General features: G+C 41.8%; 1 protein-coding gene across 2 annotated transcripts in view; it reads right to left on the reverse strand.

Annotated features, from left to right (window-relative positions):
* Smad1 (SMAD family member 1) overlaps window positions 1-17,453 on the reverse strand; it is a 76,714-nt gene extending 59,261 nt beyond the window's left edge. The window contains exon 1 of one of the 2 annotated variants that reach the window (XM_076864684.2): window positions 17,205-17,453. The gene's annotated coding sequence lies outside the window, so the exon portion shown is untranslated. Of the gene's footprint in view, window positions 1-16,150; window positions 16,463-17,204 lie in introns of those variants that run through there. The other variant, XM_076864685.2, reaches the window with a different exon arrangement.
* Window positions 17,454-23,576: the final 6,123 nt, after the last annotated feature.

The raw sequence follows: 23,576 nt of genomic DNA on the forward strand, positions 1-23,576 counted from the left end.
TTTTTATCACTTGAAAAAATCACTTCCCTCCTAATTCAGTAAAACTGGGTGGAGGCCACTTCCTCCACAGGTGAGAGAAATAAAACTTGTTGATCTGTCATTGTCAGGAATTGTATCGTTAACCATTTATTTTACATATTTTGAAAATGGAAACAAAAGGCAGACTAAACCCAGAACAAGAAATCAGGGCCCATGTTCAAGGCTTTCAAATAACACCACCTCCCTCAGTTTTTTTTGGTCATCCTAAGATGGTTTCTAAATTAGAAAACAAGAGTCCTTAACTTGTAAAGGTTTGCGTGCAGCCTTCTACTTCAGAGCTGCACTTGAACAAACTTCTCTGAACTTCAATTCGATTTTCCACAAAATTCTGACACCACCTCCTACCCCAGTGTGTTGTTAAAGGGATTAATTACGAATATGTAAGGCTGATTTGAAAATTATAACATGCTGAAAAACTTAAAAAGCATATCATCAACTGAGCAATATTCCAAATAAAGCTAACTTTAATTCTTTGTTAAAAGAGGAAATCTGTTCAATTCTTTTGTTTGCTTAATGAAGTTCTAACTTATTCGTTTTTTAAAGGGAAATTAAGAAATGATAACCGTTACAGTTATTCACTTCATACAACAAACACCTACTGTGTGCTGGGAACCATTCTCAGCACTGAGCACAGCACTGAAGGAGACAGAAAGCTAGTGCCACCTGAAAGGGCATGCAGGGAGGAGAGAGCCAACAGAGAAGAGCCAGTACCGAGGCTCTCGGGAAGAATGCACAGGGGACCTCTGAGTCCCAGGCAGCTGGAATGGGCCTGACAGCTTCTGCTCCAAATTAAGCTAGGTGATGGGGACATCGGGGAGATGTGAGCACAGCAGAGCCACCATCTGACTGTCCGCTTCACTGGATGACTAAGATGTCACAGGTTGAGACAGACTGAACGGGTATGGGGTGAAACAGTGAATGGGGGAGCGACTAGGAAGCCATGGCAACTCTTAAGGTCCAGGATGTTACAGTGCTGGGCAAACATGGCAAGGTGGACACAGTCAGGTTCCGGATGAATCCCGAAGGTCCCGCGGTACAAAAGTAACACTCGCTGCTTGCATAAAGAACATGACTCACCACAAAGTTGGAGAAAGCCATTTAAGTTTTAAAAGTATGAAATCCTGGGTTGAGGCTGTAGCTCAGCGTTTAAGTGCTTGCCTCGCATGTGTGAGGCACTGGGTTCAATCCTCAGCACCACATAAAATAAATAAAGATACTGTGTGTTCATCTGCAACTAAATAAATATATTTTTTTTAAAGTATGAAACCACATTATGAGAACTGTGAGAGCGAATACTGGAGGAGCAGCATAAGAATTTGGACTGGAGTGTATGCAGAGAGCGTGACTGGGATCCAAACTCTTGTAGGAAATGGGGTGATGGATGGATGGGGAGTGTGAGGCAGTACGCAGACTAACAAGGAAGGGCGGCGAGACTACAAACCCTCAGGAGAGCCAAGGCAGGTGGAGGATGGTCTGGAGGTGACAGTGAAGAGGTGAGAGAGTTAGGAAAGAAAAGAGCTAACACTTGAGAGCTCCAGGGAGCCAGCATCCTCAGAAGGGCACACAGGAAGACCTGTGTTCAAGGCTGTTCGTGCTCTGAATAATCCAGCTATCTAACAATAATGGAACCATTAAATAAGTTAAGTACATTCAATTAAATAATAAATAAATAAATAAATAAATAAATAATAAAAATGGCATGAAAAAGATATTTACATAGTGGGGAGACCCATATCAAACTTTTTTAGTTCAAAGAAGCTACAGATCAACTATGAATCCTCTTCAAAAGCAAATGAAAACAACGTGTGCAAACACATGCACTTTTACAGGCCTAGAAAGAAAAAAACAAACCAAACACACTGAAAGCAAGTGGCTGCCTTCAGCAGTGAGCTGGGAGCAGGTGAGTGCAGAGACCACCACCGCTCCTCACACCAAGGATGATTTTCAAGTTTAAAACCCAATAAAAATGGAAGTAGGCAAAAGATTTATTCTGCATAGCTCCAGAAGACAGCATTGTGACCAAGAGGTTGCAAGTTTTTTGTTTATTTGTTTTGTTTTGCATTTTAAGAAGAAAAGAATTAAAAGGGTATCTTCATAGAACGGATACCACTGAACAACTGAACAGTGATTTTCAGAGGCATGTAGCCTGTACCTAGGGGTGGAACATGTGACCCAATTCTAGGTGAATGGGATAATGTATGGGAGTGGACTTTTTCATTAAGCAGTTCAGCTTCATGACTGAAAACTTCATTTAACAAAAAAAAATTTCCTTCCTATTCAAGTCCCCTTTCTGCTAAAAATTCAAATATCCATCAAAATCCTTAATGCATAAATTTCTAACAAAAAAAGTTTTGTATTATTCAAAAAACTTCAAGAGTAATTTGGTCCTGATTTTTTTCTAGTATATAAATCTGCTATTTAGAAAAATAAAATGTCTAGAAATCAACACTTATATAACAACTGAAAAAAAAAGTTAAGATCAGCCAGATATTATCCCACATGACAATCAATGACAGCCTGTTTTCAACCTGCCAAAAACTGGAGTAGACTAACAATTGTTCACTTGGCACCTCTGAGGCACACTTGGATAAACAGCAGCCCTCTTCCCTAACAGTAAGAACTCCCTCCAGCTAAGAGCTAAAAGAAGAAAGTTTTCCTCTGGTTTTAAAGAACTAACACTTCAGATATAGGTAAGCACTGCCCACAGAATCAGGTGGACTTCTATCAAAAAATCTAGGCCTTTTGTGCCTTTGATGACAAGTTCAGTCCAGTTCTATTCCCATGACTTCCCTACAGTAACAAACACACCAATTAGAAGTGCAAAACCGAAGGCCTGAGAACCCAAGTAATCCTCTTGTATGGGTTCTATGATGTCTAAGACACCAACTATTACTGAAAAAATCCTTTACGTACTTACTATCAACATATAGGTACAGCAGAATGAAGAGGAGAATGATACCATTCCCACCACCACCACCCTTACAGAAATAAAGTCTGTGAGAGAGCTGGCGGGGGTGGGGTGGGGGGCATTTAATAAGGTACTGCGATAAGAATCACAGGGCAATATGACTGGACTATTTATCGAAGGAGGAAACACGTTCAGGTACAGTAGCCAATGGCCTGTGCCATTTTCTTTGCTACCGCTGTATCTGCTATGCATACTGAGCTTCATATTGTTCACCTTGCAATGGAAATCTAAATGAGTTCAATTAACTATCAACCAGTCACACCATGGAATATGAAAATGGAATGCATATTCCTAAGCAGCATCAGCAAAATTGGAGTGCTGTTTTGGAATGCATTATGATTTAACCAAGAAATCTTTTAGTTCCTTCTGTTTTTCTTAGAATGATAATAAAGCTCTTATGTAGCCTGAGAAAACAGTAAATGAAAGAACTACCTGTTGGAGATTCAAAACTTGCTGTGAAAATATGTAAGTGGATGACAAGTTAACCATCAGTTTTCTCAATATCGTAAAAACTTTTATCACATGAATCACTCTGTCCTCCTCTCAGAATTTAGAGCATCAGCAAGAGCGAGCCTTTTTATAGAATACATTCTGGCATGAGAATTCAGAACACTTTTGTCACTCTTGCCACTAATTTCAAAGGGAAAGAGTGTTGTGCAGATGGATCTATGGAAAATGCCACGAGGGCCAGTCATGGTCCCCATCAATCTTCAACACAGATAAAGTATTAAAAAAAAAACCACCCCATGTCCTCCTCCTCAGCAGCACTACATGCAAGCACTTGACCTGCACCAACTCTCTCCATCCCGCTGAGGCTCCCGTAAGCACTGTTTTAGAGATGACAAAAGTGAGAAGAGAGAAGGTAAGAAACTTGCTGAGGCCATCCCTCTAACAGCTGCCCTCCTAACCACCTCCTCCTTTCTCGATGATAAAACTGAAGGACCCACAAGCAAAGATTCTGTTGTTGTTTAGTTATAGATGGACATAATACCTTTGATTATTATTATTGTTATTTTTATGTGGTGCTGAGGAAGGAGCCCAGTGCCTCTCACATGCTGGCAAGTGCTCCACCCTGAGCCCCAGTCCAGCCCTCATTTTATTTTAATCCCTCTAAGGCTTCCCTTCCCAGCTCATTTTTGGTTTTTGTTGTTGCTTTACTTCTTGACACCATCCCACTTTCTAGAACATGTAAAAACCAAGAGTTTTAGCAGGGTAGCAATGACAAAACTGAATTCATTTTCATCTAAAGAGCATGGAATAAACTTAAGTCATAATTTAACAAAAGGAAACTGGGCCATTACTTCACATCAACGCCCCCTGTTATGGGTTCAACTCTTAACATCCTTTTCTTTCAATGAGTCTGTGGAATATTAAAATTAAACTCTTTTTAAGAAATTCAATTTCTTTACATTCTCACCAACTGTTTTTAAGGTCCTTTACGGAAAACAAAGTAATACAAAAAAAATTAGTGGCTCATTGTTTGGGGGGTACCTCTTATTTAATCAAGCAAAATACAGAGACAGAGAAAATTTAAAGGATTCTTTCAAATATCCTATCTCAATAAAGTAAAACACAACAGTATTCACAGCCATACCTGGTGCATAGCTCTAAGTCGCAATTCTGCCTATACTCTGGAGGATTGCGGTGGAGGGGTTAGGAATGGAGGGAGATAAAGCAAACACTTAAGGAACGGCAGCCACTATGATCGGCTATCCATCTGCCTCCTGATCCCTTCTCCATCCTCAGTCCCAGCATTCTCAGCTTCAGCATTACAAGGTGCCCAAGTAGCCTCACAGGGCTCTACCTACCAGATGGCAGTCACAAGGCCCCTCCTTCCCACCCACTCACCCCCCCAGGTGTGACAGCCAGAAACTTTCCCAGGCCCTGCTGGTGAAAAGCTGCTCTATTCCACACTCTACCTCTCCGTTTCTCTTTGTAACCTCAGCAGCTTTATGTAGCTGCACTTCTAGACTCCAGGAATCAAAGAACTGCTGGTTGCTTCAAGGAAAAAGGGGACTATGTCAAGACACACACCTGTTCTCTTTTCTCCTCAAAGAAAAAAAAAAAAGGGAGCAAGTCAGTCCTAGCTTTTAAATGGCGTGCCTGAGCACCTGGGACAGGATCCTCGCTCTGTCAGGTGCTACCGTGAGCAAAAGACCTTCTGAATGGCTCCTACCCACGGGCACTCACAAGGAACAAGAGCACATTTCCTGGCATGTTTTTAAAAACACCAAAATGGAAAAATGCACTCCACAAGTGTCTACTTTGAGTCAGGTCAACAGCTCTTAATACTGCTGCATTATCCAAGTGGTAGTTTCTAAAAGCACCCCAATATAACCCTGGAATAGGGTCCCCTAGGGGTGGGGGGCTGACTACTCATGTGACTCTGACAAGAAGATGTTGGCAGTACTGTGCTCCATAAGGTGCCAATACCAGGATCAGAAGACGCTTCCCATACCCTCAAGGGACTCAGTCCAGAGTTACTGAGATAACTGAAATCAAGGTGTCCCAACAGAAGCCAGACTAGACAAGCAGGTTTGTACTGTTCCTCAAAATTACATTTCCCATTCTGTATCCCAACTTTATCAAGCTGTACACAATTATGCTATGAAAACAAGAATAAACATAAATACAGACACTCAAAAACTTGCTGAGAATGAACTAAGGTAGAAAGTAGGTAGGAAGAGAAAGTTCTACCAATTACATCAAACTTCTTTCCCAATCCCTTGATGTGGAGACACTACCCCAACTAGAAGTGAAACACCTTCAGTCTAAGACTAAGTAACATTACAACAAAGGCATGTTATTTAACTTTTTATATTGCTGTCATCTCTTCTTACCAGTTAGATTGCTTCTTCAAAGTAGAAACTAGTTTTACAGTATCTTTTCCTCTACAACCACAGCCCTGTGCTGGATGCACTGTACAAACATGTGAAGTACTTGGTGAACTGTTTACTTCTGCCTTCAAAAGCAAAACCTCACACTCAGAATGGGCTCTTTTTTTCCTAGGACACAGAGTAATGTCTTGGCCACACCATTTGACCACTCTCCACTGTTTAAATGCAAATAAATGCTATGCAGTTTTTGTACCAATCATTTAAATGATAATCAATTCTGTTCAGTGAACAGAAAAACATTTAAAATCAATCAAATGTTCCTTCAAGCTTGAACTGACTAAACAGAAGTCCTGAGCACACAAATTCGAACACACGGAAAATAAAGAGATTGTTATTAATTATGCCAGGCTGCAAAACAGTGGACAAAGGCGAAACAGGAAGCTGTAACAGAGGACATGCGAGCTACGTACCATCAACTGTCCTGAGTTTCAATAAGGACTAAATGTACAATTTCCACAGCAACATTCACTGCACTGTCACTCCCTTTTACAAAAAGCTACTGTCCTTTAATAAAATTAAGATCCCAACATTTACCCTCCCTCTCCAACTTAGCTTCAAGAGTTTGAGTGACAGGTTGGACCAGTGCATACCAGTTCAGGGCCTGCACTCCCAGTCACTCATCACTCCACAGTTGGGTAGCAGGCCAGTGATGAGCCTGTAGGTGAGATTCTCAAGCACCCCCACCCACCATTTCCACAACTTTGAAATATTTGCAGGTAATTTAAAAGAAAAGCGATGTGGTAAGGCTGAAGATGCAGACAAATTCTGTCTAGTAGTGAGCTAAGGGCCCACTTATTGCTGAGGTAAGACAATGTGACTCAGTTAGGTATGGACCCTACTAGTCACCAGTAGACTGCTTCCTAATGGGCAGCACATGAAAAGACTTTAAAACCCATGACCACTAACTATTACCCATAAGAGAAAATCTGGAAAATTAAATGCTGATGCCTAACTTTCTTTAACTTTATAAGAGGTTTTACTACATGGAGGAACTTTTCTTACTTTATTTTAATACCTCATAAACCAGTCCATCTCAATAATCAAAACCATATTCCAAGACATCACTGTGTCTCTCATGAATCAGTAAATGCCACTATAAAATCTCATACTGCAATACAGGTAGGTGGGAAAGAGGCCTATTTCAAAATGCACTAGGGAGAACTGGTGTCTTTAAGCCTCATGCCAACAGATTGGGAAATATGTATATGACTGATAGCCCAGAAAGTGCTAAAACACCCCACATTCTAATAAGAAATTCCAAAATCATGTCATGAGGGAAGCAGAAGATATCAAGTAAACCAGATGGAGAAGGCCTGCTTCTCAGAAGCCATGTAAGTCTAATAGGTATAAACACACACAGAACTACGATAACAATGTGTGTGTGTGTGCACATATATGGAGATATATATATATATATATATATATATACACACACACACACACACACACACAGACACATACATATATACATACATGGATAAATATGTATAGATATAGATAATCTTGACCCTCCTTGTAACTCCAGAGCATTTCTTAGGATTCTCCTTTTCTTCAAGGAGAAAAGCCCAGCGTTTCCAGATTGACACTTTCTGGTCTATAAAGAAAAACAACAAAAGAGAAGATATCATTTCCATTCCGGTGATGAGTCTGATCCAGAACACAGTAGAACATTTTATGTTTGTTAGTTTGTATATTTTATTTGTTCTTACATTACTTAATCATACCCCTTTCCTGTATTTTTCTATTAGAGTGGTATTTCCTATTAATTTTAAAAGTTTCTTACAAAGAACAATAATTAGTTGAAATCTGCTATCTTTTAGGCTGTATCTGTGTGTTTGGTCAAATCTATAAAAATTTTCCTTTATGGTTTGTTTCTGCCCTTGGAGCCACATGGAGAAGTGCTCTGTAGCTGGCTATTAATAATGTCCCAAACTGACAGAAATCAATCTCTCTCTTTCCATCCCCCAAAAGGGTAAGAACTCATGTCAGAATTTTTCTGCACCAAGCATGTATTGCTATAATGAAAAAAAAATAATACTAATGAACACTGTAAGAAAAGCAATAAATAAGTCTGAAAAACTTATTTTTAAAAGCCCTGAACAACTTAAATAATCTCTTTAAATCATTAAAGAGAGTCTTCCCTTAGCTCAATTAATATACTTTTCTTTAAAACCTTTATCTAGAATTGTCAGGGAAATGCTCTATCTACAAATTCCCAAACTTGATATCTCACAATTTCATTACCAGGACTCCCAATGTGTAACTCCTCTCAATTCATTTAATCCATTAGGCTCCCTTATCTAGATTGGACTCAAGATTGCCTTCATTAACATTCTAGACTCTAAAAAAACATTGATTTTTATAAACAGTTACCATACATGAATGCTGATTATGTGCCAAGACCTATGCTAAGTCTTTTATGTATTCTGCACTTCACTGACTACGAGATGCACCTCTGACATTTTAACACCACAGAAGCCAGGAAAGCTTACAATTCATAGTACTTTCAAGAGGTTTTCCCCTCATTTGTACAGGAAATAACACCTCACAATTAGCACTATCTTAGATTAGATGAAATATGGATGAATAACTCATTTCATCTCCGAAGCAATCCAAGACTGATACTATCATCCCTATTCTTTCCGATGAGGGAGAATCCAAGGTTAGTGGTAGCTTTGCAAAAGCAAATCAGTGTCGGGCCTGGATTTAAACTCAGGCAACCTGGCTTAGCATAGGGTACTTATGAAAGCTTGGAAGTCTTCCCTAAACTTCAGAAATGCCCTTCCAAAATCCCTGAAGAAATTAGCGGCGCCACCTTAAATTCCACCTGGGAACCCATCTGCTCTCCAGGCACAGCAGGCCAGAGTCATACTAGAAAGTAGCCATTACTCTGTTCACCAGAGTCTTTTTATCCACTGTTTAGAATTTGAATCCTCGGTCAACCCTCTGGCATATGATTTACAATGGTTCCTCCAAGACTTCTCCAGTATTCTTAAACTTCCCTGCTGTTTGCTGATCCCCTCACCTCATCACCCAGATGCAGGGGCTTGCCTCCTAGGACAGTGGAGCCAGTGCGGGCTCTGCAGGGCACTTTCCTCTAACCTTGACCCCCAGCCTGCTTTCTCAGACTGGCACTCCTTCCTGTATAGGTGTCGGCATTTTGTTATCTGTGCCAACACTAACTCCATCACCTTTAATCTTCAATTGCTCTCTATTAATTTCTTTCCCTGAATCTCCAAATATAAACAGGTCTCATTTTGAAACGTAAGTAATTTGAGATAGTATGAGAATCTAGTCCTCATCTCTTTACATACTCAGATCTTTTTCCTGCCAACACGTTCATCTGATCATGTGACCTTCTCTCCCATACCCTGAACCTCACACCTCACACTTGCCTCTCCAGACCTACTTCTGGATTTTCTTCCCACAGCTTCCTGGTTTCACCTCTCCGCTGGCCCTCTACTTTTCCTCCAGTTCCTTCTTTTCTCGATTTCAAACATGCCTCTTCCTTCTCCTAACTCCTAACTCCTAACTGTGGGCTCCAATGAAGCCAAACCACTGTTTTTCTCTTTGTGGGTCCCTAAGAATATGAAGCAGACGGCTGCTGAGGGTACATAGGAAAGCCTGGAAGTCTCCCCTAAACGTCAGGAATGCCCTTCCAACAAACCTGTAGAACACTTAGCCACCTCACCTTAAATTCAACATGTCTAGTCAACCCTAACTTTCTCCTTCTACAGCCACTTCTCCCATACTAAGGTTGGAAATTTAAGATTCACCTCTGACATCTGTTACTCTACAGCCAATCACAAGTCTCTATGGTATTTTCCCTGCAAAACTCTTTCTTCTTCCACTTCCACCTTCACCAGAAACTTACCATCACACAGATAATCCAATAGCCTTCTTATAAATCTTTTGGCATCAAGTTCTACCCGCTCCAATCTGAACTGCATGCCCCAACACTTTCAGTGATTTCCCCAGGCTTCCTATTCTAACACACCAAGGTTTCAAATTCTCATCCCAACATATCCTTTCTGAACATGGGCTCTGCCTCATCCTGCTGGGTTCCACTGGGAGCACCACAGAGTCAGGTGGAAATGCTCACCAGTTACCAAATCTGTGCCGCTCCATGACAGCCTTCGTGGCTACTGAAACAGAAGTTAGTTAGGACAACAACAATGCAGTTCCCAGGTGCCCTGGCCACTTTTTGAGAGCTTGGTAGCACCTGTAGCTATAGCTATTGTTTGTGCTAATACATGTGCTAGAACACCTGCTCCCATTGAACACTGCTGCTGGAGAGCTATTCAACACCAGTACTGACCTCCCCAGTGCTCTGTGCCCAGCAGTGTCTCCCTCCTACTTGTGCAAACCCACGTGTCCCTCCACACCACAGTGGTCTTCCCATGAGCTGTCAATACGGCTTACTCCTACATTACTTTGTTATAATTCATACAATGTTGTTGCATTTAATTTTTCAATATTGTGTCTCAAATTATTGTGCCTCTTAGAACTAACAAATACTCATGGAATAAATGAAGAATATGTAATTATTACAATACCACACCAAAATTACTAAATACAGGTGTATGTCATATTCTTCCTCCATTAAAAAAGATATTTTCTTTCAATCTAAACATACAAACATTCTTGAATTTAGCTAAATGAATGACCTGATTTAATGGCTAATTATAATAGTTCACAGATAATTACTTCCCCTTTTTTCTTGTGGTGTTTGAAATTGAAAGTAAAAAGCTACACAAGGTCTGAAATACTTCCACTTTGCATAAGCATACCACAAAGAAGCCACAAAAGACACACAAGGACAGGAAAATGAATGAATAGTCTGAGTAACTATAACCTAACAATCTGAGATTGCAGGAAAAAATATCTATAGCAGAGCAGCCCAAAAATTAGAGGAAACTACAAATAAAGCTTTAAAAATTATGATAAAAATATATTTTCAAATCAATAGGCAGACCCTTATAACCCACTTCTCAAATATGACAGTTAATATTCATTTACATCTTGAGCTCAAAAACACAAATATGTATAATTTATGGTTGTACGTATAGAGTTCTTTCTTTAAATTCAGGTTTGTTGTCTCAAAAACAATCAAACAAACAAACAAACAAAAAAACAAAGTTAAGAAATCAATCCACCACACCACAGACCTGGGTTCTTGTAAAAGAATAAGGCTCCTTTTCCAAACACTAAGAACCAAGCAGAAGAGATTTGGGAGAATCACACCAGGTAAAGACTCCTCAGACCTTAAGAGGGTAGGAAGCTCTGTTTTCAGGAGTCTTCTTTATTATTTTTAGCTAATGACAAAGATGCTAAACTATTCGAATACTGCACTTCCAGTACCTTCCAAAAAGTCTGATGTAGACACTGGAGTTGAACCATTTATGAAAGTTTTGCTTTTTCTATCCAAAAGATGTAAGTCCCTTAAGCAAACAAATGTTCTAGAGCCTGCTCATTTCTGCAAGTCAGCCAGTAGCAGACATAAATGTTACTTTTTTGCCTATAAAACTGTGCTATAAAACTGACATTATCTTACTACATACATCAATGAATAGCTTAACTTAGATTTTAAGTCTACTTAGCTTTCTTTCTTTTCTTTTTAAAGGTTGCTATAAAGGTTAAAAATACTTCGAGTATTTTTGCTACAAATCAAATAAGAGATCACCATACCAGACTGAGTATTTGTCTACCAGATAACAGCAGAAAAGTAAGATACAGAGTCAAGAGATTTCAGTTTTTTTGTTTTGTTTTGTTTTGTTTTAAAGAGAGAGTTTGGGAGAGGGAGAGAGAGAGAGAGAGAGAGAGAGAGAGAGAGAGAGAGAGAGAATTTTTTAATATTTATTTTTTAGTTCTCGGCGGACATAACATCTTTGTTTGTATGTGGTGCTGAGGATCGAACCCAGGCCGCACGCACGCCAGGCAAGCACGCTACCACTTGAGCCACATCCCCAGCCCAAGAGATTTCAGTTTGAGACACAAGGCAATGCCCCTGTTTGTTCCTAATGCATACGTCCTGCAATTTTGGTACCAACAATCAAAGCCACATTCAGAAGTATCAGAGCACTTCTTATCTCAAAGTTGCTTTATGACTTAATTAACAATTTATACCACCTTTTTACATTTAAACTATCCTTTTTCTTCTCAACATTTCCAACTCTCTCCCTAGTGCCCCCTATCCCTTCTTTAAAGACCCCAAACTTTAGCTTTTGGTGAAAAATGTGATCTGATTATGAGAGTTACAATAGGAGTTTCATATATTCCTATGTCAGAACTGTCTGCTTTAACCTGAACTTTGTACAATCTTGGATCTCCCATTTCCCAATAAGGTCCCATTGATTAAATTTGATACAGGGTTTTCTTTTCCATATCTAGAATGAAAGAAAAAAAATCAATTTCAACCTGGAGAAAACAAACATCTCTCTTTGGTGGTCAGACTTGATTCCTATTTACCTCAAACAGTAGGTATAAAATGTCAGTATCATGCCAAAAACTCTTCCCCCTTCCTTACTCAAACTCTACTGGACATGCTCAGCCCAACGCCTCAGAAGTGTGGAAGGAAAAAACAAACAAAAGAATACCCTACCCACTTGTGTAAATATACCCCGAATGTAACTCAACATCATGTACAACCACAATGATGGGATCCTAATTGCAACAAGTTACACTTATTCTATGTATGTATAATATTTCAAATGATACTCTGCTGTCATGTAAATAATAACAACAACAATAATAATAATAATAATAAAGAATTCTCAACAACACTAGGAGGATCCAGGGCTGCCTTTCCTGCCTGCAATCCCCACGCGGGTAACTTCAGACAAGCAGGTTGTTTTCTCTCAGCCTCACATTGCTTATCTCCACATGAACCATCTGGATTAGAAAACCTTTAAAGCAGCTTTTAACATTAAACATTTCTAAATAGGAAATCACAGGTCAGTGTTTATGAAAGCACCTGTCAAGGCAGTCCCATGGATGAACTTCACCAGAAGGATCGTGCACTAGGGCTGTGAAAGTGTACTCACAAACTCACCAGGACACACAAACATTTCTGGATGAGAGGATGGAAGAGAAGACACCGGACCCATGGTTTTATCAGATTCTTAAACAGCCTAACACTCTATTCAAAAAGTTGAGAACAAGTGAAAGGTAAGACATACAAAAGAATACTCAAACACTTCCCACCCCCCACCACCCCTCCCCCGCAAAAAAAAAAAAAAATCCCCCAGGAATTTGCAATGAACTAGTCTTATCTCAAGACACGTGTTTAACCACTCAGGGAAAACACAGTAATTTTGATGAGATAAACTGAACTACTAGAACTTTCATCAGTACCCATTATCTTATGAATATACAATAAAACACGAGAAAAGTAACAGGAATTATACAGAAAAGCTGAGATAAAACTAGTTGGGCTTTGAAATGCATTATTTCTATGTCAGACTTATTCTTCAAATTATGTGTTGCTTAGATAAGTATTACCATTACTTTTCCCTTTTAAACATTTACAGGAACAATAGAAGACAGGCCCAAAAAAGAACAACAGAGGACAAATATGTCTAAGAACCTAAAAGTCAAGTCATGTCTACACTGGCATAGTAAAGTACCACCTACTGCACAATGCCTGTTTGGGTCCTCTAGATGAAAACCAAAAAGCACAGCTAAGAATAAGGTTCTGGAGTCAGACTGCCTTGTTTGTATCCCAGCTAAGATGATATATCAAAATCACTCACTGGTTATGAGCCTGAGGGAAGACAACCGCTCTGGCCTCAGTTTACCTGTAAAATGTGACAACAGTCCTTAGGGAAGTTTTGAGGCTTAAATAAGTATTACAAATAATGCCTGGCACATGATAAAAATTCTGGAAAAAAGGGTACACTATTTCTTACCCCATGCTGTAAATCAAGTGAGAATCCATGACATTAATGACAAATAAGATCTCCAGAAAAGTCAACCTAATTTTATCAACAGCTTCAACTGTCACTTCCAAACTGTGTTTTAACAATAGCAGTTAGTTGTAAAATTAACCAATGTATGTATATATTTCCGTCTCTCCTGAACCTCCCAAATTCACTACTAGAGGAGACAAGTGAGAACAGTGTGGAAGGTCCTGGGACAGCACTATCTAGAATTTTCTAAGATGATGAACTATCTTATTTACACACTGTCCAATATGGAAGCCACTAGCTTCATGCGGCTGTTGAGCACTTCAAATTTGGGCAGTGCTGAAAAAAAAATTTTTTTTAATTTAATTTTATTTCATTTAAACAAATAGCCAGATGTGGCTATGGGGCTACTTTACTGGATTACATGGCCACAGATGATCCTTAAATGAAAAAAGGAACATAAGAAATTTAAGCAAAATCAAGGGTCTTCTTTTCCTGAATCGCTTATATGTTCAATGCAAGTATCCTTGTGTTTAGTGGAAATCGGGTAACTGACTAGTTAAAGAAATAACATGTCAACTCATGCATCAGTACAGTGTAAACTCAGTGCTAATAAAAGGATCAGAGATAAAGAAGTATATGGCCTTCTGATATTTTAGAAGGTCCCTAAGGCCAAGTTAAATTCAAGCTCATGTGAAGTATGATTCAATATATAGACCAGATCTGCAAAGGGCCAGCACCAAAGCACTTGTTTCTATATCACCAAGTGGGAAGCGACTTGGAGAATGCACACTGAACATCTCTGAATTTATCTTCAATTGTTTCTCTCAGACATTCACAGTTCTGTAAGGCTTTCCCTCTTTCAGAAACACTAGTATTCTTGGCCTTTCCACTATGCACAAAATCCATGAACCACCCATATCTGAAGTATAACGCCAGACTCCTGCTTAGCTGCCCCTGTAATATGGTTTAATTATGATGACTGAACTAATAGGCTGACATCATAGACTTTTACAGGCTGACCCCATGTCATCCTGATGTATCATTTTGCACCAGTTCAGTGCTGTAAATCAATTTAAGATCTCGAGCAGGTTGAAAAGGCTGGTAATGATGCTTTCTCTGCCATCTCTGGAGACTCTACATTATACACAACTTACATTATTTATAAAGCCTCAGCGATGCCTCCATTAGCCTTGTAAGACTACACAAATGAGTTCTTTTATACACACACAACTTGGCCTTAATTATGTAGGCTACTGCAGCTTAAATATACTCCTCTAATTACACTCAAGTTTATTCTTTCTCCAATCTACCAAGTTATTAAATTTTACCCTGAACCCAGAATTGCTAAAAATAAAATTACAAACTGAATTTTAGTTTTTAACTAAAATAAATTAAAAAAAAAAAAAAAAAAAATATATATATATATATATATATATATATATATATATATATATATATAGTAAATGTAGCTGGAAAAATGAGACTTACTTCCTCTTAATGCTTTAGTCAACTTGGAGGGGGGGGATTTTACTTAAATCCCAAGAGGTGTTAAGAGGTCAACATTTTTAATTTCCTAAAAACTCTCATTTCTCTAAAACACAAAGGTCCTCAGCTCGGCAAGGAAAGGATAATGCAAAAGGAAAAATGCATTTGATTGCATACCTATGGTTGTAGGGGTCAAAACTAAATCAAGGACAAATCCCTACCCTCAGAAGAAACCCGATGCTGCCTGGATCCTCTGGAGGCTCTAGCATCACCATCTCCAGAAAATCCTCTCTCAAGACCCTGGTTACAGTTTCCTAAGAATCGCACTATTACCCAAATGGTCCACCACCTGCATAGAAATATCAAATAACTGCAAATGGGGACAAGGGAGGCAAAACGGAGGGCAAACACTTTCATCAGTACAGCATATTTAGGCCTGGCACCTAGATCAGAGTAAAGCTGATGCAAAAACATTCACACCAATTGAAAATGCTGGGGCAATGAACACAGGATCTGCCTGGAATTTTTTTTTTTTTTTAAACAGTCGTTCCAATACAGCTCACCCGCCTCCCATACAACGTTAAGTGGTAGTTACAAACAACATGTAATATCAACCTGGGCCAGGAGCAGTTTTCTCCTGGTGTTCCTGAGGTGTGGGTACGTTATCCACGACTGGCAATGAGCGCAAAAGACGTTCGTTCTGAAATAAGGGCATTCTGCGATTTAGCCGCTGAGAGCTTCCGCAACAGGAAGACACAACAGAAATCTTCCAACTTTTCTATCAGTCCGTACTCTGGGGCGGGGGGTGGGGTGCAAAGCCAAGGAGAGAGACAAGGCAGGCTGTCAGTACTCACGAAAACGATCCTTGCTCCGCGGGCGACGGTTCTCAGACCCGCCTCGATTCTCAGCGCCTCACTAGTTATCTCGCACCGAGTTTTTTTTTTTTTTTTTTTAATCGCATATGCCTCAAAATAAACAAAAGCCTGGGCTACGGTAGTTGTGAGGTCCGGCCGGCATCTGTTCCTGCTGCCTCCCCAAAGCACATCCAGGAAACCTTCTCCCTCGCAGCCCGCACATACATTGAGCAACTAGCAAACAAGCCCACGTCGTCGCTCTCACGCCCACCGCCCCCACCTTCCTCCAGAAACCACCCGAGAAACCCTAACAAAGACAGGCGCAGAGGGGAGGCACAGTTGTTCGCCGCGACTCGCGCACACACACGCAGTGAGGCAATCGAATCCGGTAAAGGGAAAGGAATGAGACGACACTCGGAGGCGCAGGGGGTGTAGGCGGAAGAGGGGGGAAACTGCGCGCCGCCGCCAAACCTTTGAATAAATCAAGAGGGAATTTCGGTGCGAACTTTCCCTGACCTCGACCCCAGGGCGGCCGGTGGGGCACGGAAGGGAACCCGCGCGGGATGCCCGGGGACCCGGCGTCCCCCTCCCGGGCGCCCCGCTCGGCCCGGGCTCGGAAAGGGCAGCGCCTGCGGCGGTCCTCCGAGCACGGCGAGGGTCGCCCGGCCGGAGCCGGACACAATGGGGCCGCGGGCCGCGCGCACGGGCCTCGGCCGGGCTGCAGAAACGGAAAGAGAAACAGGGAGAGGGAGGGTGGCCGGGAGGTCCCGCCGCGGGCAGGCCGGGGGCGAGACTCCCCGCCGCACACCCAACAAAGCGGCGCGGGGAGCCCGGCCCGCGGGGCACGAGGGGAGGGCGAGCGGGCAGGTTCGCACCCGGAGCGGCCGGGAGGCGCCATCATGGGGGGGGTCTGCGGCCCCACGCGGGGAAGCGCCCCTCCCGCGCAGCCCGCGCCCGCCCCGGCGGGGACCGCGGCGCTGGGCAGCCCGGGCCGCCGAGCGGAGGGCGGGGACGCGCGCAGGGGAAAGTTGGGTTCGGGTCTGTTTCGCTTTACCGGCTTGGCGGCGCGCCCATCCGCGCGGACGCACGAGTGGCCGGGCGAGCGGGGTCCCGCGGCCCCAGTGCGGCCGGCCGGGCGCGGCGCCGCGCTCCGCTCGCAGGGTCCCACCCCGCGCCTCGGCCCGGGCTCAGCCTCTCGGCCTCTCCTTCCTCCGCCCGCTCGCTCCCGGAGCCTGGATTGATCTGGTCGCGCTGGCGTCAGGGAGTCGCGGCCGCCCAGCCTCCACTCCTCGGCTGCCAATACCCGGCGCACTCGCTCGCTCGCCCGCCCGCTCGTTCACACGCGCACTCGCGCGCGCCGCCGCCGCCGCCGCGCGACCAGGGATCCTCTCCAAATTCCGGGCCCAGCTGGCGCGAGCGCGGCGCAGCCAGCCCCCGGACAGCGCAGGGGAGCGGCGCGAGCCACCGCCCCCCCCCTCCCCAGCCCCACGCCCAGATCGTTCCAGGCCAGAGGAAAAGCACTCCGGCTTTCGGGCTTTCGCAGCCCTGCCGCTAGTCCCGGAGGGGCAGGCTGGGTGCACTAGGAGCGAGTCCGGCTCGATGGGCTGTGGGGGTTTTTTCTGACACGTTCATTAACACGTCCACCGCGCACACGGGTTCGTCGTTAGAACGCGGAGCACATTTTTTCACTCACCTTTTCCTGACTAGTTTTCATTGCCGCTCATTCACTCCACAAAGATTTGCAGCCCCAAAAGTTGCTTGTGTCCAGAATTGGATAAAAAGTGTTGCAAACCCTGAGTCCATAGATGCATTTCCAACTCAGGATCCAATGATTTGAGTAGAACCCTGTTGCTCCAAATAATGACAGAAGCCACAAGGAGATAGCTCTTTATATTCTCGGTTTTTGGTCCAGTTTTTTAGAATCTTTTAGATAACCCAAACGCCCTCAAAACAAAAACGAACTTAACTTATATATACCTGATTTGCATAGACATTGAAAACATGTTTTTCCAAGGATCGACTGTTTTCTTCCCCAGTCTCTGAAAGCTGGAATGGAATCTGGAATAATTACTATAATGGTGAGTTGTGTTTAAAGAAGAATTATTCTGAGGAGTAAATTTCACATGAACCAAAGAATTGTTGCCAGCAACGTTAATATCAAAAACCATGGTAAATGAATGGTACTCCGATTATTCCTGTACCTTTATGCATCAAACATCCCATTTAAAATTCTTGCTTATTATTATATATTTTATATTTAATTATTAAAAGAAAATACAACAAATCCCATAAACCCATAAAATGTCATTTATAGGTTATATATCAGAATTTCTGCTAATTAAATCCTTTCTTTGTTAAACTCTTTTGAGCATTTATTGGTCAATTCTTGGATCTCATTTGTTTTTTTCCTAAAAGCAACATTTATTAGAGTTGCTCATTTCTGCTTCTCGGAGCAAAAGCTACAATTTTAGCCTTGTAAATACCACTGAGATCAGGTCACTTTCTTCTTCAGAACCCTCCTTTGATAAATAAAATGAGGTATATCCAGACAAGGGAACATTATTCAGTCATAAAAAGGACCAAAGTACTGACATGTATGCTACTTGGATGACCCTTTAGATATTATGCAAGTGAAAGAAGGTAGACATAAAAGAACAAGTTTTGTTTGTATCATTTGTATGAAATGTCCAGAGGAGACAAATCTATAGAAATAGAAATTAATTGGGGGATTGAAGCACCTGAGGGTAGCCAAAGGTTATGGGGTGATGAAATTATTCTAACATCATTTTCCAGTAATAGTTGCACAACTTTGTGGATACACTGAAAGCCATTGAATTTTATACCTTAAATGAGTGCATTATATGGCATGTGAATTTTATCTCAGCAAAGCTGTTAAAGGAAAAAAGGGAAGATATAACTAAATGCAGTATATGATCCTTGATTGGACCCTGACGAGAAAAAAAAAAAAAAAAGCTATACAATGGCATTATAAAGCTGCTAATTTTTCTGAACCTCTACATGGTCTTTCTTAATGCAGTCCTACAAGCCTCAAATGATAATTATCAATATTACACACACTATGAAATTTGATTTCACCCCTTGTGCATGTTATTTCTTTAAATGGTAATAAAAATTTAGATACTCTTTTAAAAATGACATTATTGAGACAGTTATAAGAACATGAATATAGACTATATGTTAATATCATTGCATTAAAATATTTTAAAAATCCTTCTTTGGCTCCCCATTTCACTCAGAATAAAAGTTCTCCCAGTGTGTAGAGAACTTACATGATCTTCCTTCCCAACCTCCTTTACCACTCCAACCTCATCTTCTACTTTCCCTCTTGCTCCCTTTCTCAAGTCACCCTGGCCTCCTCACTCTTCTGGAACATTCCGTGCACACTCTCACCTCAGTTCTCATGTACTAGCTGTTCCCTCCCTGAAAGGAGGTCCACATGGCTCCTCTGTCCCTCCCCCATGACTCATCTGCATGTCAACAAGGCCGCCATCTACAGTTTCTCCTACACACACTTTTTATCCTTTCTCCCTATTTGGCTACAAAGGTTTCTTGTAGCAGTACCTGTATTGATTACTTTTCCATTACTGTAACAAATACCTAAGACAATCAGCTTATAAAGAGAAAAGGTTCATTTTGGCTCACGGATTCAGAGGTTTCAGTCCATGGTCGGTTTGCCCTATTGTTTTTGGACCTGTTGGAGGCAGCAGGTCATGGCAGGAAGTCTGTAGTAGAGCAAACTGCTCGCTCCATGATGGCTGGAAGTGAGGAAGCCAGGGAGGAGAGGGGAGGAGAGAGAGAAAGAGACACTAATATCCCAGGATCCCCTTGAGAGCATGCCCCCAATGGCCTAAAACCTCCCAGTAGACCCCATCTCTTAAAGTTTCCTCCACCTCCCATTAGGGCCAGGCTGCGGACCAAGTCATTGAGGTCTTTGGGGCAACATTCTAAATCAAAACTCTAGCATGGCCTAACTTTACCTAAAAATCTAAATTCTTGGCCTGTTGTGTTCACTGCTATAGCCTCAGTGCCTGAAACTGCCTGGCATCTAACAGAATCTCATTTAACACCTGCCAGATAAATGAGCGAATCAATCAATCACACCTTGTTAGTCTTGGGGGATATGATGGCAAACAAAACAGATGAAAATCCCCACCCTCCTCAAGGGAGGCATAATAATTATAAATATGTTAGGTGGTGGTACAGGGGACAGAAAAAGCAAGGTAAGAGAGATCTGGAGCAAGGCCAGGGTTGGGGGATGGTGGCTATCTCTACTGGGACAGGGAAAACCCCTGGCAGGAGGTCCTGCACAAAGTAAAGGAGGCCTGGCACACTATCTGAGGGATAGTTTTCTGACCTCCCAAGCAAAGAACAGAGCCAGTGCAAAGTCCAGGCTACTTCATGTCTTCGTGACAGATCCAGGGGCCACTGCAGTGTGGCAGGAGAAGTGAGTGCCTGGCCGGAAGGCTGGGTGTGGGGCTCAGGGGCACACAGGCCACAGGCCACAGAGGCAGGGCCCCAGGGTGGTCTCTTCTCACTGCTCTCCTATCTGGAAGAAATATCCAAGGACCTGCTTCCAGAGAACTGCAGAGGGTGAAGAGATGTTGGAAGCCGCAGAGAAAGGGCACCTTGGAGAAGTTGTCTTCTGGCAGGGCTTGAGAGCAAACGAAGTAGGGAAACATGGCCGGAATGCCAGCCTGCAAGACAATCCTATGAGGGGTTGGAGAAGAGGGGAGGACTGAGGAAGGGGAGGGAGACAAAGGGAGGGTAATTGGGAGGGCATGGATATGATCAAAGTATGTCACATTCCTGTACAGATAGGCCACAATGAAACCCACTCTTCTGTATAATTAATATACACTGATTAAAAAAAAAACAACAACAACACTATGTTATAGACACTGTATTCTCTACTTTATAGATGCAGAAACAGAGGCACCAACATAATAAGTGACTTGCTCAAAGTCACACAGGAAGTATGCTGGTGTCTATAAAGTACTGGGTATGGAACCTGGCCTCTTGTATACATTCACCAAAGTTACCAATAGTCTTCTTGCTGAATATTTGTAGTGCTATGCTGAGAATACAATTTCTGTCTCCACGCCAAATATCTTGGGTAAACTCATACCCACAGAATAATTAATGGAGTAGTCAGTTTTTGAAAGTGACTACATGATTTCCAGGGGGGGGGGGGGAAATTCTTCAATGGTTTTGCTCCCAGTAGCAAGTTCTCTCCTCTAGACATGTATCCATTGGCAAGTTTCCCTCAGTGAAGGACTGGCTTTGGCTGCATTTAATATAAAACATAAATAACATTGATTAGGCAAAAATAGGAACTTATTTAATCTCTTATAAAAAGAAGGTCAGAAATAAGAATTTGGGGGCAGGGGCGGCAGTGAGATAACACAAAGGTGTTAGGGCCAAGTTCTCTGCAATTCTCTTTGCTTCTAACTCATTGTTGATTATAAAATGCCTGCTGCAGCTCCAGTCATCCCATCTGCATTCGAGACTGAAAAAGGAAAAGGACAAAGACAAAAGAATAATCTGAAGTCCCTTGGACAAAGATACCACTCACCATCACCACCTGGGACAAGCTGTCACCACTACTACTACAACATCTGCCCACACCTCAGGGGTGAAAACACTCCTGTGGCCCTTCGTATTTGCAAGGATGGCTGGAAAATAGCACTTTAAATCGTTTAATCTGGGCAAATTGTCACTCCAACAAATGTCAGTCTGACAAAATGAGGAAGTGAGGGCAGAGGTGGAAACTAAGTGCCAGCAGGCTTGCCCTGGCTGGGGACAGCTAATGGCGCCTTCTTCAAGTTTTTTCAAGCTCGTTGTTTAACACATTGGTCGCCTGAAACTGGCCTTGGTGGGTGTATCTACAACACAAAGACTGACAAACACCACAAATAAGATCCTGCCTTGTTTTCTGGAGAACCAGTTTAACATTTCCAGCACACGCTGGATACTGGGTAGGTAAGGCTTTCCTTGCTACAGAAGGCTTTTCATTTCGTCTTCTTACCTTCTGTTGGTTATTTCTGACTATAATGGGTGAGACTTATTAAAGATGAAGCAGGTGATCTTTTGAAGTACCTGGTGTAATAAAAATCTCCCTCTTTAATTACATAAAGGTGCTAGGAGTATCCATTTATATTAGCTCTTCTTTCTTTAGAGAATGTACAAGTTCTTTGGTGGTAAGTTAGGAGTGTCATAAAACTGTTGTAAATTCCTTTTCAAGATATAAAAGCTTTTATTTTTAAATATTATGAAAAATGTCTGTCCTAGTAAGAATCAGACATGCTCCGAAATAGCCTCTCGATTTTGTGTTTGAAGCAAATGTTACAACAAGCTGTTGCTGCAACAACCAACTTTTCTAAGATGTTATTAATATTAATTTATATTAATGTTATTAATATTAATTTATATTAATCAAAATATAAAACACCCTTTGAACTAGCTTCTTCCAAAATTTATTCTGGAAAAAAAAACAGTAAAGTGGAATATCATCATTTTTTTTTTTCCAATACTAGGGGTGGAACCCAGGACCATAAGCATACTAGGCAGGTGTTCTATCACTGGGTGACCCCTGCCTGCCTGATTTTCATTCCTAAGGAGGAGAGAGCTCTTTCCTCCTTCCCTTTGAAGGTGCTTCAGACACAGCACTGACATGGACAAAGAATGTCTCCCCTTTGGCTTGAGAAGAGGCCATAAGAGTTAATTTCGGGAGCTGAGCCAGAAATTAAAAAGTAGGCCTCAAGGGTTTGTGAACACAGTCCCACCCCTCCTAGGAGGTTTTGCCTCCAAGCTAAAAGTGTCTTTAGGATATTCTTAAATGAGCACCTGAAATCAAGTCGTGTATCAGAGTTGCAACATGTATCTTAGATGTTTCTGTGAAAAATCTTGCTCTGTATGACTGACTTAATGTTATCAGACTGTAGCGGTAATGCTGAAGAATCTTATTTGAAAAATAAATCAGTGATCAATAGTGACCAATCTAAAAAACTTGGGTATTCAACTGACTCATACATATCTGTTGGGGGTTTTTGGAGGATGGTCAATAAGTAATACCTCTTCTTTCTCCTAAGTACGAGGTCATATAAGAACCAATTAGAAGTCACAGAGATGGAAGTCTAAATATGATCTTTATTACCTATAAAGTGCATTGGAAGGTTTGGTCTTAGATCTGTGGCCAAATTGGCTTGCCAGTATTGTACTTGCAAATACAATACAAATTAGCAACCTCCTGAAACTCGCTGGCACTAGTATAAAGGAAGAGCCACAGGCTGCAATTTATTTGTTTAACTGTGGATCAAACAGAACATCTCCCGGGGTGTAGTGATGCATGCCTGAAATTTTAGTGGCTTGGGAGGCTGAGGCAGGAGGATTGTGAGTTCAAAGCCAG

This window comes from Callospermophilus lateralis, chromosome 8, assembly GCF_048772815.1.
Source record: "Callospermophilus lateralis isolate mCalLat2 chromosome 8, mCalLat2.hap1, whole genome shotgun sequence".
In the NCBI taxonomy this organism is placed as follows: Eukaryota; Metazoa; Chordata; class Mammalia; order Rodentia; family Sciuridae; genus Callospermophilus; species Callospermophilus lateralis.